This window comes from Pygoscelis adeliae, unplaced genomic scaffold (genome assembly GCF_000699105.1).
Source record: "Pygoscelis adeliae isolate BGI_AS28 unplaced genomic scaffold, ASM69910v1 Scaffold127, whole genome shotgun sequence".
NCBI classification, from domain to species: Eukaryota; Metazoa; Chordata; class Aves; order Sphenisciformes; family Spheniscidae; genus Pygoscelis; species Pygoscelis adeliae.
In genome coordinates this window covers 2,261,443-2,277,026 of record NW_008825208.1, presented here as the reverse complement: position 1 = coordinate 2,277,026, position 15,584 = coordinate 2,261,443, and positions in this window count along the sequence as shown.

The window sequence follows — 15,584 nt, the reverse complement described above, 5'->3', positions numbered from 1 at the left end:
GTCATCTCTTTTTTCACTCTGTGTAAAGGAACAGATGTGGTTTTCTCCCTACTTTTTTGAAGTGCTTACCGCACAATCTGCTAAACCTGAGGAAATGCATCTGGTCTCCTAGAGCACTCTTGGTTTCCCCTGCTTTCACAGCACTGTTGGAATCATCTAGTGTGTGCATCCACCTTCAAACTCTGTAGACACCTCAATGAAATAGTAAGTAGTGGGTATATCACTTGTCCTTGGGAAGATACAATGCATGGAGATAAAACAGAGGATGGTTCTATCCAGCAGATTTATTTTGTTCAGCCTTTCAAGCATATGGGGTTCCTATCAGTAGCACAAAAAAGTGAAAACAGAAGAGGCCAGTGTTCTCCATAGACACAGAAAGAGAGCTGTCTATTCAGAATATGTAACTGGGATGGTCGTCACTACTTTTGACTCTCAAGTAATGCTGGCAACAATGATATTAAGGTTAATATCATATAATATGTAAATAAACATATTTACATATAATTATATGTAAAGTAATAGAATTCAGAAATAATATAATTCAAGTTGACTAATTTCCCACTTAACTCTAAGAAAGGGAAAAACTGTGCAGTTTAAGCACTGATTTCAAGCATCACAGACAGAAGGAAGAAAAGTAATCTCTTAACTCAATATATGAGTAGCCAGGATCTAGACTTCAAAGCAGACTGCCTCTAGACTGAAGATAGTTTAGGTTCTGAAAATAGTCTGAGCCTTTTTTAGACCCATGATATTTTCAAGAGCTCATAACTTTCACAATGTGAAATTAATTGCTAAATAATTTCTTGAAAGAAGTCACTATTACTGTAATGTATGGATGAAATAATGGAAACTAATGACATTTTTTTCTCACAACAGAATCTATTTTTTATTTTGGACTTTTAGTTTTCCACTATCTCCTTCACTAAATTTCTGAGGAAAGCAGATTTTCTTTAATCCTATTGGCAAGTGTCTGAGCTCTCCAAGGATATTTTGTCAGCTGTCCAAATTTAATTTGTATCTAAGATAACCCAGCTAGCTGGAAACACGTTTTTCCCAGTTTCCTATAAATAACAAAGGAAGTATATTACATTTAAATTTTCATTTTAAGAACATTAAATATGGCACTAAGATTGCCGTGGGAAAGAAAAAAAAGGTTGCTTTGGGTTCAAGGGAGTCTGTGGTAAGTTTAATGGAGAAAAAAAGCAAGTTAAAGATACATCTGTTTATTTGTTCTTTAAAAAAATTTTTTTGATGATAATTTTTGCTGTCATGGTGTTACATGGTTTTAAGTCATTCGCCATAATGTAACACTGCAGTAGACAACAGGAGGCCCTGAATGCAGATGCCTGTCAAAAAAATTGTGTACACATACACAAAGGTAAAATCTAATCTAGTTACTTTATAAAATAACTAATTTATGGTCATGATGAAAGCGATACACAGCCTTAGCAAAGCCCATTAGGATGACAGAAGAGCTTTTCAGAATGACAAACAAACCCTATATGCAAAGATACAAGTGAATACAGACACATCACACTGAGATGCCCAACCATTCAACTGTTTGAAAGAGTCCTTTGGTTGTGCTTTTTATCTACTAACTAAGCATAAGTATCCACAGATAGTTAAAAAATTATTTCCTACTATTTATTACATAACATCAAATTTCCATTTTCTCCAGGCTATGGAAAAAGACTATGGTCTTTCTTTTCTGTAAATGCACAAGTAATTTCAGCTTTGAAACTCTTTCATTTACTAATGCTTACCTCCTAGTCACCAATAAGCAAGACATATCATAAAACTGTAACTTACATTGTTCCATAGTAACACCACTTCTTTTTCAACAATTGGTCTTGTAACTTTCCACCCTAGCACTAGCATCCCACAGCTGATTTTATAGTTTCCCCTTTTTAAGTTCTTAAAAATGAATGGCAGGGGTGGGCTGAAAAAAAATACACCAAACAATACAAACAATCAATCTCACCATATTTCTGTGTAAAACCAAAACTACTTCTGAACTCTGCTACAATTGAAACACCCTTTCAGACATCCCATCCATTTAAATTTTCAGTACAACTCATCTTCACATCTCAACACCAATTAACAACAGCTCAAGGTATCTCAACGCTTACAGTTACACATATCAAAACTGTTTTAAATACAGCTTTATCCATCACATCTTTTTTGTCCCACCTCCATGTGCAATTTATGCCTTCTCCCTTTAGGAAGCTCTGGAAGTTGTAGCTAAAATCATTCCTCTCGCTCCTGTTCCCACACAAATCCTTGTCAATACTGGCATCAAAAACCCTGATTGTCCTCACCTTCAAGACTCTTCATCCTCATCTTCAGATTTTCTCACAATCTGGTCCTCCATCTTAGTTCTTAATCCCCTTCTTCAAATACTTCTTAATTGTTACTTCCTTCATCTTCATACATGACATGAGGCTTCATGCCATAGACTATGGCCACTGGTAACTAATAAGGTTATTTCTAAAACTAAAAAAAATATATTTATTTCAACAGTATTATTTTATACTTCCAGAAACAAGCCAAGCTCATCAGCTGAAAAGCATTTCTACTGTACACCTTTTTTTCAAAATATCATAATTAATACAGGTTTTGTTTCACAGACTGAAGCAGTAATTCTAAAATCTGCAAGGTTTGAGACTATCTCTGACTTCTCAGGTAAGAAGATCATCATTCATAAAAACACAAAATCACCCAAATTAAATAAGTGTCACACCTAGACCTATCTATCGAAGTGGCCTCAGAGAAGATAGAAGGAAGCATAAAATGAGCAATCATGGAGTACCAGACTGGACAACTTGATCTGACTTCACTGTTGATCCTGCTTTATGCAGGAGGATGGACTAGATGGTATCCAGTTGTCTTGAATTACTCTGAGTTCCTGCCATTCTATGAATCTGTCCTTGGTGAAAGTTTCTCATCCAAAAAGAAAAGTGGACTTATACCCTGAAACTTGATCATGTTTGTAAAAATAAACATATGTTTGTTAAATGCTTGTGCTCGGGCATGCACATATGTGCTTAACAGTTTTTCTAACACTTAGAAGGGACTTTTTTCCTTCTGAGATCAGGAAGAATATACTGATAATTTCACCAAAATCATACGTACAGAACTCAGACACACTAAACCCCTTATAGTCACAGATTTGAAGGTTCTGCCAGGTCATACAGTATATTGAACTCTTTCACCTTTTTAAATATTATTGAGAAGTTTAAATATAATAATTAGTGTGTAAAAATTCATAATCTTATCTCTTTCATTTCCACTTTAAAAATTATGTCTTCTGAGTCTGAAGGGGAAGGTTTAACTATATTTAAGTGTGTGGAAATCACTATCTTAAGCAAAAACTGGGAAATGTGTTTTTCTTTCAAACTTTAGAAATATTTAGTGTCAAATGAAATGCAGAGCTTCCACATTTGTAGTTACAAGCTATATCCTTGTTGAGGGCTTCTCATCTCTTTAAAGAGATGCATAGCCATGATGTGGGCTTGGATTTTGTGCTAACAGTCAGGAAGTTTGGATCAGCATCCTACTAAGGTCAGTTCTTGCCCAAGACCCTGCAGAAGCAGCTCATTTCCAGAAATTATTTGAGTACTAATTACATTCTTTAACATGTTATATTTCTCCAGTCCTGAAATCATGCTTAACTGGCTGTCTTGCCAACATTTGTATAATATAAATCTCAGGAAGTAATTTAGTCAAAAACTAACAAACTGTATGTCTCAAAGGAAGTGTTTTTACCATACTATCATCACAACTAAACATATGGTGTAGATGGGGTTTATTGGCCTAAAGACTAAAAATCCAGACTTCAGTATCTTCACTCCCCAGCCACTGCTGAATACTTTTAAGTCTTGATAGAAATATAGATGATATAATGTCTAAATATAAATAGCTAAATATAATTTGTGTATAAAGATACACAAATGTACATATATAATGTACTATATATAATGTGCAAAATATAAAACTGTCCAATTCTGTTAGAATGAGGAAGCTTTTTCATTTGCAGTAAAGATTTCCATTTGTTCCACTGATATTGAAGGCTATATGTTGTATGATTATATGGGTTACATGATTATACATTATATGATACAAACCCACAGTGCTGAGTAAAAGAAATAAAGATCTGAGGAAATAAAAGATTCATCTAGAACTTCAGTAACAAAGTCATAAAAAACAAGGATAGACATCTTAAAAATATTACAGTGCTTCCGAAACACTGGTCAGAGGAGAAAATCTGGGCTTCTAAAATTCATAGTGCGGCTTGTGAGGGGAGCTGTAAGTGGAACAAAAAAGCTGAGAGCAGGGGGAATAGTTTAAGCTCCCAGACATAACTTTGCTTAAAAGTTATCAGTTGTAAAGTATTTGTTTTCCAGTTTGCCTCAAAACACAAAAAAGGCATTGAATTTCTGTTCCCATTTGGAATCAAAATACTTTTTAAAAATCCAAAAGCCTCTAACAAGAAAAAGAATTTCCATCCAGATATTATAAAGATGTCACTGTCAAAGGTTTTTGGTGACAGACCAACTATTTATATTCAGCAAGATCTCTTGATGTTACCACTGATGCTATTTAACATGATTTTGTTTGGCTGGCAGTCACCAGGGACTCCCAATCTTTAATAGTAATTTTTCCTCTTTTTCACGCTGCTTTAACTGCTGTTTTCTGTCCAATTTTATGGAACCTTTTACATCAATTTTTATTCCACCCTTCTGTTTGCAAAAAAACATTTTGATGTATTTTTGGATAATAGAAAAGTGTTGCTGTTTGAAAAGAAATTACATTTCCACATAGGATTTAAAAGATTCTCTTGCTTCCAAGAGATACTCCAAAGATAAAATACTAGAAGACTGTGGCATCCATCTATACAAGGCAATTGGTAGGTTTTGTGGTTTATTAAACACCAAAATAAAATAAAGGAGCAGCTAAAATGGCAGCAACTGTTTATGTAGCAAACACTAAAGAGGTAAATAAGCTCTTTTCACAAATGAGTTCAAAACTACCTGAGAGAACATATAAATGGGAAACGTTAACACTCTATTTTTGAAAGCATCCTCATCAAAGGAATATATACTTGGTGTACCATAGGGTGGTAAATTTAAATCTTTTTGGAGATCTAAAACCTGACTCACTCCATACAACCTTAGGTTAAAAAAAGACACCTCAAAAGCAAAGGATGAAAAAGCCACTTACACACATTATCAAAAACTTATTCTGAAATGGAAAAAAAAATTATTGTAAACCAAACAACTCTATATACAGACAATGTTCAAAGACAAAAATAATGCATGCTAGCCAAACTGAAAATAGAAAATACAAGGCAAACAAATGAGGAATGCTAGAGAAAAAGTATCTGAAAAACAAAATCAGAGGGAAGTGGGATAAAAGAAGATCTGTGATATGTGTCATAGAAAGCACATGTAGAGCTCTGAGATCAAAATAAGCAGTTTGATGCTGTAAGTCAAGAAAAAAGTGATGGATTCATCATATGAATGAAGTGACTAGAGGAGCAGGAAAATGAGATCACCTTAAGAGCAACATTATGATTGTTCTTTTTAAGGTAGAGCAAAGAAATATGGAAGAAACAAGTTTAAAATAATTTAGTCAAATCTTGACATGCAAAAGGATTATAGTGCTGGGTAACAAGGTGGAAAAAAAATGCTGGTGATGTTTGAACTCAAAGATTTAAATAGGGAAGGGAGTCCTATAAAGTAGAAGTACCAAAAATTACATATACTTAAAAAATGAGGAGGAAATGTTTTACTTAGCTTTGTTCAGGATAGAAGGTGGAAGGTTAGAGGAGGATACAAATCAGAGACAGCATTGTAAAGTAAGCTGATATCAGACACACAGAAGCAAAGGCATATGCCCCAAACACAGAATGTCTTTTCCTAAGCTGACTATATTCTTCCTCTAGTGGACAATTAAAGTGCACAGGACAATTATTTTCTTTCAACATTCCAGTAACAGTGGCATATAGCTCATCAAACCAGACTGTTAGTATTTAAAGTAGCATTAACTTCTTTGGCATAAAGTCATATCTTTCTGAGGAAAAATAAAAGTGTTTCTTTGAACATCTGATTATATAAGGTCCACGTATATTTTTAGTGAATGGCTTCATTGTGGAAAAAATCCTTACTTATTTCAGGGACTATGGCCGGCAATGGTAGATCTGGGGCTTCTGCCACAATGCAAAACTCAGAAGTACAAACCACAGTATTTGCCTTCAGAGAAAAGATAGCAAAATTTCTCATGTTACTTCTCCCCTATTTAGAGAGAAAGAACATTAGTAGGAGGTAATAAATAGGTTGTTCAGAGAGGCTATGGGATCTCCATCCTCAGAGACACTGGGAACTTGACTGGTCCCGAGCAACCTGATTTAAGGTGGCCTTGTAGAAGGTCATACCAGGGGCTACCAGTTGTTCCTACCAACTAAAATTATTCTGTGGCTACACAACAGCAATTCCTTATTTTGAAAATTCTTATACGGTGTTGATTTCTTACACAAAAGCACTCTTGCTGAGAAAAGGGTATGAGGATGACAAACATATACCTGAAGCAGTTTTAAACTAGTGAGAGTAATATTGGTGACAATAAAGAATTTGGAGGAAGCTCTAAAACCAGATTAAAAAAAAAAGTGTTTACGTGTTCTCCAAAGATGCCCACAGACATTAGTGCAGTATATGGGCTGTAGGGTACTAGAGATATATTAGTATCGTCTGCAAGCACAAGACAAGTGAGAACTCACATTCTTTTTTCTTTCTTTATAAGATTTCAAGAATAGCAGGAAAAGAATTATGAAACTCTTTTCTGAGACCAGGATTTCCAGGCCTACAGAGAAAGTCCCTCCTTGCAGCAATCAATGAAAAATCACTCTGAAAAAGGTATAGCAGTTATAGCTATTCCCTTTAGCTAGGACCATACTTATGATCCCATTAGCTTGGAAATGGGTCTAACATGATATAGAACAAATCCCAGTGCCAACAGAGTGATCCAGGTACAAATGCTACCAACGGGAGGAAGAATGTTTAGACTTCCTCAGAGCCCCCTACCACAGCAGTTAGATCAGCATCTGAAGAGGCTTTCCTAGAGTCAGTGGTGATTTTAAAGGCACTTGCCCCATAACCATTTATTTTAAATTCTTTACTACAAACAGTTGCCCTGCAACAGATCAAAGTGGGTCAGTTAAATTCTGTTGTAGGTCTGTTTAACACAGTTTTGAAGGCCTTACAATGTTCCTGTTACTGTTCCCACACATCTCAGATTTCTGTTCACAGATATTTTGCTGAGAGCAGAATTATTCTACATGTGTATATGCTAGGATGTATACAGGGCAAGAAACACCAGTCAGCTGTGCATGGAGAAGAATGAAAACACCACCCAGGTGTGCAGCTGAACAAAATAAACACAACGGCTTTGGCTGCCATGCCAAGTGTGCTGAAAACTTATCAGAAGTTCAGGGAGGGCATGATCTATTACTCTGCAGCGGAGGGAAGTCTACTTTTCATGGACTTCTGTTTTTGGGATTCCAGTAACCGTGTCAAATCTTTGTTGTAGAGCAATACTAGCACAAGACTTTACCAGAGGAGGAGATTCTGCCTCCCTAGAATATTTAGTTTCCCTGCGTACCTGACTCCAAGCTGACTTATGGGAGAACACAGTCTAATCAAACTGCATAACATAGCTGTTAAGTTATGTTGTTAATGTGGAAAAAATGCAACTATTTTTAGCCATTCATTTTTTTTCAGGGTTGTTTTTCTAAACAGAGATTATGGATTATAAAATATAACACTAACATTTTAGTTCCCTAGAACACGTTCCTTTATAAAACGCTTTCTTAATATGCAAGTATGAAACAAAACTAAGTAGTGTGACCCATCCGATTTTTTATCTGAAAGCCTAATCTGTCATTTTAAGTCATAACACACACAGGTCATAAACTCGGGAATTTTGGACCTAGTAGAGGAAGATTTTGGTGCCGGATTGAATTTCCCAACTAAAGCATGAGTTTATATTATGAAGAATGCTGGTATAGTTCAGTAGAAAATGTTATATTGGCATAAAAGTATTTACACTGTTTTACCTGATTGTACTTTCCATGAATCTTTATGAATACCTCTGTATTTGAAGGGCTATACTGCATTATCTAGGATGCAGATGAGGCAGAAATCCAAATGAGTAAATCCATATTTATGAGCTTTCACATATAAGTAAAATTTTATGTATATGTGTATATGCACATGCACTCACGTATTTATTTCCTTAGATCCTATTGTTATTTCCTGTTTAGTTTTCTCTCCTGTACGCAATAACAATGATACTAATTAAAAGGTAACATTTTTCACTCATCACATGCCAATAAAGTATCTGTCTTACATATAATTTTTCACAAGTTTCAGAAGAAGACAGGAACGAAATGCAAAAGAAAAATATTTAATTTTGATTTAAAACATCTGTTTTCAAAATCCTCACACCACTTCTAATTATTTTTACAAGAAAACACAGAACTCTTTTTTGCTGTCTTTGCTCAGCTTTTTCTGAGGACTGCAGAATATCTGTATTTCTACTATTACAGAAAAAAATAAGGGCTAGTGTTGTTAAACAAAACTAAACAAATTATGAATCTAAGTACTTTTTGATTACTGTGGATAACCTCTATCATAAAGAGAGAATTATTGAAAATTTCTAAATTGGTGATACTTATAAAAAATGTTTTTTGTCCTGCTAACATTTACTCTGAAAGGGCACTCAGGGTCACAATACTTAAACAGAATTTGTCTGGATAGGTGTAAAGTCTGACACAATTTGAACTTAAAGTTGAAGACTGGGAAGAGTATAAAGGAAAGATATTTCTTAGCTTTAAACTGTAATAAAACTTTTAACACTCTTTAAATCCCTTTTGCTGCCTTTTTCGTATTTCTCCTTAGATAAAAATCTTTCTGATTAAGAAATACTTCCAAGAAAATTGAAATAATATCAAAGTGAAATTGAAATGGGAAAAATTACAAAACTCTCTTTAATATGAATAAATCTGATCATGTTTTTTCTGATACATGATGAAGGACGTGGCATATGAGACAACTTTCCTCATTAATAAAAATAAATTAAAAGACATTTTTCCACAGATATGTATTTAGCTTTCTACAGAAATATTATTAAACATAAGAAGTGTACAAAATTTTATATAGCACCACAATACTTTTAGAAAATGGAAATTTTTCTCCAGTACTATAACAGTTGTCATAGCTAGCCCACTGATGCAAATAGTTCTTGATTTCCTAACTTTTATGTACATATCCGGTCTGAATTATTTTTAAAAATAATTTATTTATTTATAAATTTAAGCATAATTCTATATATTATTTAGAAATTATTTATACTCAATTTAATCTGAAATACCTGTTATCATTGTATTTAGGTCCTAAGACAAGCTGTGTCCATCCCAAGCAGCTGTCACATTGTGCAGCTGTCACAGTCCCCTGCAGGTCCTGCTGGTGGCATTGCATTACCTGTGTAAAGCAGTAGTCATGAAAGTGCCCCCTCACCCAAATGGACAGCACCAAGCATAAAATAATGGTAGCAGAGAGTCAGAAACACTCACCAAGAGATAAGCCCATAGGAGATAAGATTATAATCAAGTTTCTGGGGTTGGAAGAGCTTCAGGAGGTCTCTGGACCAACCTCCTGCAGAGAGCACATTTAATTCATAGGGGGAAGCAGAGGGCTTTGATTGGTCACATCTGGAAAACCTCCAAGGATAGAGGGTCCACAACCTGCCTCAATGCTTAATTATCTTCAAGGTGAATTTCTTTGTTTAACCTTATCCCCATTCTAACTGACGACACTATCTCCCATATCTCCCACTCCATACTGCTGTGAAGAACCCATTCCTGCCCCCTCGATCCCCACCCCATAGGCACTGAGGTGCAGTTAGGTGCCTGGGAGATGTCTCTGCTCTGGGCTGAACAAGTCCTGGCCCCACAGCCTCTCCTCACAGGAGCAAGTGCTCCAGCCCCGCTCTCCCAGAGGTGTCCCCTGAGCCCCTCTTGTTTGTCAATTTCTTTCCTTCACAAGCGAGTCCCAAGGAATGCAACAATGAAATCAGAAGCTTCAAAGCATCTGATTTTGCTTGAGGGGTGATTCTGTTCTTCTTTTCTTCCTTTTATGTTCACTTTCCCAGAATTTCTTTTGACTGACTTTTCATCAAATTAATTACCTTTTTTTTAGATAAAATATAATATATATTATATATAATATAATAATATATAATATATTATATATAACTAAACAACATATAGTATTTGTAACGCTTTTTCGTTGTAAACTTCCTCTTTCAATTGATATTTTCACAAATACTTTCTGTGACACACAGAAGTTGGTGAAGTCTAAAAAATGTTTATTGAAAGAGTTAAATTTACATATTATTTCAGATTATGTTTGCAAGGAAAAGCAAAACTTAAAAAGGAGAATCAACATTTTGGATTAGGGCCTGCCATACTGAGTATACCCTGCTTCTACAGCTATAATATAGCATTTTTTTCTATAGAATACTGCGACTCCTGAGGGTCATCCTACTATAAACCTCACAATTTCCTCTAAAGAAGACAGTTTTTAGAAGGAGGTTAGACACCCAGTTGGTGAAAACTATCACTGCTTTGTAAGTTTCAGGATGCCAAGGACAGATAGTCAGAATTTTTTTATGCAAAGCATGACTCCTGTATAAATGCCAAACAATTGCATATTAAAGGTTAGGTGAAAATTTACTGCTACTTACAGTAGTCTAATGTGTGTGGAAAGCTCCTGAATGACACCAGGGAAAACCTCCCATAAAGCAAATCATAAGCAATGTTTCTGCAGTAGCTTCTGATGTTTGTAACTCATATATACACATATACACAATAAAATGCAACACAGATAAATATACAATTTTTTGTGGTCATACCTACACATACGCCTATACCTATACCTATACCTATACACATTTTAATTGGGTTTTGTAAGACATATTCTTCCCCAGCATTAGGCATAAAAAGGCTAAGATCATCCATTTGGCAGGGAAGCCATGTACACCTGAGAGGCCTAATAAATAACCTGGAAAGTGAAATAAAAGGCAAGGGTAGGTGATTATTAGCAAAGGTGAGGAACTGAATGGCTCTCTTAAATAGTTTTAACTCTGAGGAATTTGTGAAGTTTAAGAAAAATAACTTGAAAATGGCCATTCAGTGAAAGTTGAAGGACTGCTTAAACACAGCTGCAGGTTTGCTAGCAATGAAAAAACAGTGTTGGAGAAACAAGCATCATTTGCAGAGGCTATACAATATGCAGATACTTGCATTGCATAGTGTAGAAGTAACTCCAATAGGATAGAAAATAGGATTGGTATTGCCAGAAATCTTCTACTGCACCTCAGATAGAAGATTGTTTTCAACTACATGAAAACATACTCATTATCACAGTATCGTTCGTACTCCTGGCAATTAATCTGCCACCATTCATAGCAGTCATTTGGAAGTGCAAATTATTGTGGACCAGATCCAAAGTCCATTGTAGTCAACAGAACTAACTTGAATTTATTTCAGCAAGATCTTTAATAGGAAAATCTAAAGTTTTCCACACAAAATTAATTTATCAACTAAATAAAATGTTCTATCACTTGGCATGTCTTTATCGGCTGTTAAGTAAAATTTGTGCTAAGAGGTCATTTAATTTCATTCACAAAAAAATCCAGAGCACCTATCTCTGCATGATTTTTTTTATGCTATCTGTTAAATCATGTTACTGAAATACAAAAGTGGACTAAACTTTACTAGCTCAGAAATCATTAACTTTATCGTAGGATTGTCTGCAGAATTTAAACTGAGTGTATTTCAAAGCAGAGATTATTTTTAATGAAACATCAGTAAGATAAAACAGGAAAAGACAGGAACTATTACAAATAACAAAATTCTATATAATAAATATCTTCATACTTGGATAATAGGAAATTCAGGTTCTTAGATTGTTATGTGAAGACTTTTTTTTTTTTTTAAGAGCGTATATCCTCACTGTCTCAAGAATATTCTGTTCTCAGCAATCATTAAAAATCCAGAATTATCTTAATTTTTTGAATAGTTTTGCCAACCCCATCTAATGTTTATGCAGTATAAAGTTTCTGGTAGCAGATCACATTTCAGTCCTTTTGACAAAACCTCCATAAAAGAGACACTGCGATCTGGAAAACAAACATGTTTGAATAATTTAACAGCTATATATAGGCCTATGAAATATTAAAAGACAATGACAAACTATAGGGAATTTCACACAGATGATGGCTTGACATCAGTCTCACACTCGTGCAGTATTCTATTTGGCAACAACAGCAATGGATGAAGTCACAGATTGATGGAGGAATGAATGCAATGAAAAGGAAGAAAAGTGCCACAGTGAACTTGGTTAGTGGGTACTGCAGTGTTTCCTCTTCCCAACCTTGCTTTACTAAACAAACAGCTATTCATAACATGATATCTGAACACATGAAGTCCTACACAGAATTCTGTATTTTTTTACATTCTTAGTACTTTTGCATTCATAGTAGCAAATTCAGTTGCAAATAAGCAAGTCATAAAGGAATAAATTGATGTCTCAGTCAACAGACATGGACAAAAATTAGAAAACTGTGAAACCACAGTTCTGATCCTATTAATAACAAGAAAATTAAAAAGGAGACAAAACTCATTTAGCTGGCAGTGTGAGAGGTCAAGTGAATGAATAGGTTGTAGATAGACAACTAAAGGAACAATGCTTTTTTTTATTCACTAATAAAGAAAATCACTTAAGGAAGAAACAAAACAACTCTGCATGCATTTACAAGATGTTGATTAATTATATACCAAATGGATACATAGATCATCAAAATCTTATTATCTAAAATCTGCTGGATCTTTAATTCTGTTGAACTTCCAAAGGGTATTTGTGTGTCTTGGGATTTCTTCTCCCCTCCCCTCCCTTCCCCCCCTTCCTCTCCTCTCCTCTCCTCTCCTCTCCTCTCCTCTCCTCTCCTCTCCTCTCAGGCTGGACAGGGTTTTAAGCAACCTGATCTAGTGAAAGATGTCCCTGCCTGTGGCAGGGGATTTGGACTAGATGGTCTTTAAAGGTCCTTTCCTACACAAACCATTGTACGATTCTATGATTCTGAAGTAGGGACACCTAAAATAAGTTGCTCAGGACCATGTTCATTCAGGTTTTGAATATCTCCAAGGATAGAGACTCCATAAACTCTCTGGGCAACCTCTTCCAGTGTTTGATCATGCTTATAGTAGAAAGGCATTTTCCTTATGTTTAAATGGACTTTCTTGTATTTCAGTTTGTGCCCATTGCCTCTTGTCCTATCACTGAGCACCACTATGACCTTTCAAAGATAATTGAGAGTGGTCTTGCAATGACATTGGCTAGCTCTCTCAGCACTCATGGGTGCAACCCACCAGTTCCCCTGGATTTAGCTACGTCCAGTTTAAATGTTCCCAGACTGATCCTCCTCCACCAGGGCTAAGTCTTTCTTACTCCAGACTTCCCCTCTGGTCTCAGTGGTCTGAGATTCCTGAGGAATGATCTTACCAGCAAAGACCAAGGCGAAGACTCTTCTGTGTCCTTTGCCAACAGGACCCCTGAACTATTCAGCAGCAGCCCCACATTTTCCCTAGCTTTGCCATTGCTGTAGATGTACTTAAATAACCCCCTCTTGTTGCCCTTCACATCCCAAGGCTGCCCCTGACTTGTACATCCCTATTTCATTTTTCCTTTTTCGCAATGATGTTTACCTTTCAGATTTTTTGTAGGTTGTGAACCATTTTTAGAGGCACAGTAACAACTAAGTTGCTCTTCATTATTATAACACTTATTGCATATCAACTGGATTTTAGGTCTTACACTTCAAAGATCTGCCCTAGGCAGTCTTGGAAGACCTTTCTTCTCAACCTCTGAAAGGTAAAGAAACATGCATTTTTGTTAATTATAGCAGTAACTTTGCTTTATTCCAGTTGTGCTTAAAAAGCAATAAATGTTGGTATCCCCCTCTCCTGCTTGCTCTTTATGTCACAGTTTGCATACCTTTGAACTAATTCACAGTGCAGGCCACTACTTTGATATAGCTGAGACAATGTGGGGTTGTTTTTTTTTTTCTGAATGTTTATTTCAACAAGTTATTTCTCTGCTTCTCTATCTTTCACCTCCTAAATCGGGTGAGAAACATGTCCTCATAGCCATCTGAACTCATAGACTTAAAAACAGAATGTAAAACTGTAGTTTAAAGGGCTATTCTTTTATTTTTTTTGGCAGATTTTTCAAAGAACCATGATTCACTGCACTAGAGATGAAGGAGACACTCTTCAAAATTCAGAAAAATTTTTCTGTCTTCTATCATGTCAAAATTGTGAGTTCTCAGTGAGAAGGGTTCTTTGCTGTTAAATCGCAGGAAAAAAGGTGTAAAAATCACAGACAGAATATTTCAGTAATGTTTTGAGCGTGAGTATCCCACTAGAAGTGTACCTTATTATGAACCATAAATGGAATATGTTATGAGACACATTGTTTCCTACAACTTTATCCTAACAGCCATTCATCAATCTTTTCTCATTTGACCTGCTAGGAAGGTGGTATACTTGTGCAATCCGCACCATAGGACACTGTCATATAAATTCTCTTTTTAAGGTTGTACTGTCATTTTATCAGAACCTAGACATTAGCTGTTTATTTTGTGAGAGGCTTTTAAAATAAAAAAGTTTTTGAAACCGGACTAGTGAGCTGCTTAAATCCATATGCAAATTTTAAGGTGAAAGCAACCTCATTTTGAAAACTGCAGGATTTATCTTCAAATTTTGAAATTATTTTTCCCCTCATGCAAATGAAGGCATACATAAACTAAAAAAAAAAAAAAAAAAAAGCCAACAACTTAGCTTTAAAGTAGGAAAAAAAGTCAAAGAAATAAACGCCTTATGAACCGGGAAACTTCAGCTGTGAAAAGAAAAACAGGAACACGAATCTGTTTGTTAAAAGAACATATATTTTGAGTGGAGTGAAATATTTCCCTGTGTAAAGACATTTGATTATATGTTTTGTAGTGGCATATATGGTATTAAGCATATCACACATTTCTGAGAAAAAAAAATTTCGAAGAGGAAGGAAAGACGAGGACATTGGCCTGAACCAGAAGATTGTCTAATATATGTTACCAATGAGAAGACAGAAAAATAAATGTGCAGTATAATTATGCCTATTCTCCTGTAGTTACAGGAAGGGATCATTTTTCTAGCAGAGCTCTGGCTTAGCATACTAGTGATAATCATATGCAGATTTTTTTTTTTTTAACATTTTTAAATTAATCTTGTGGATATTATGGGCATTTAAGCCCAAAGCATTTAGCTGAGGCAACCCTTCAGCAAGCCAAAGCCAGATTCTGCCTGACGTCAATAAAGCCAGAGGAAAATCAAGCAGTCATAGGCAAAAAAAGGAGATGAATGGTTAGAATAGACCAAATTTTGCTTCAAAACTGATTGTGCGTACATTCTCTTACAAGAGTACATC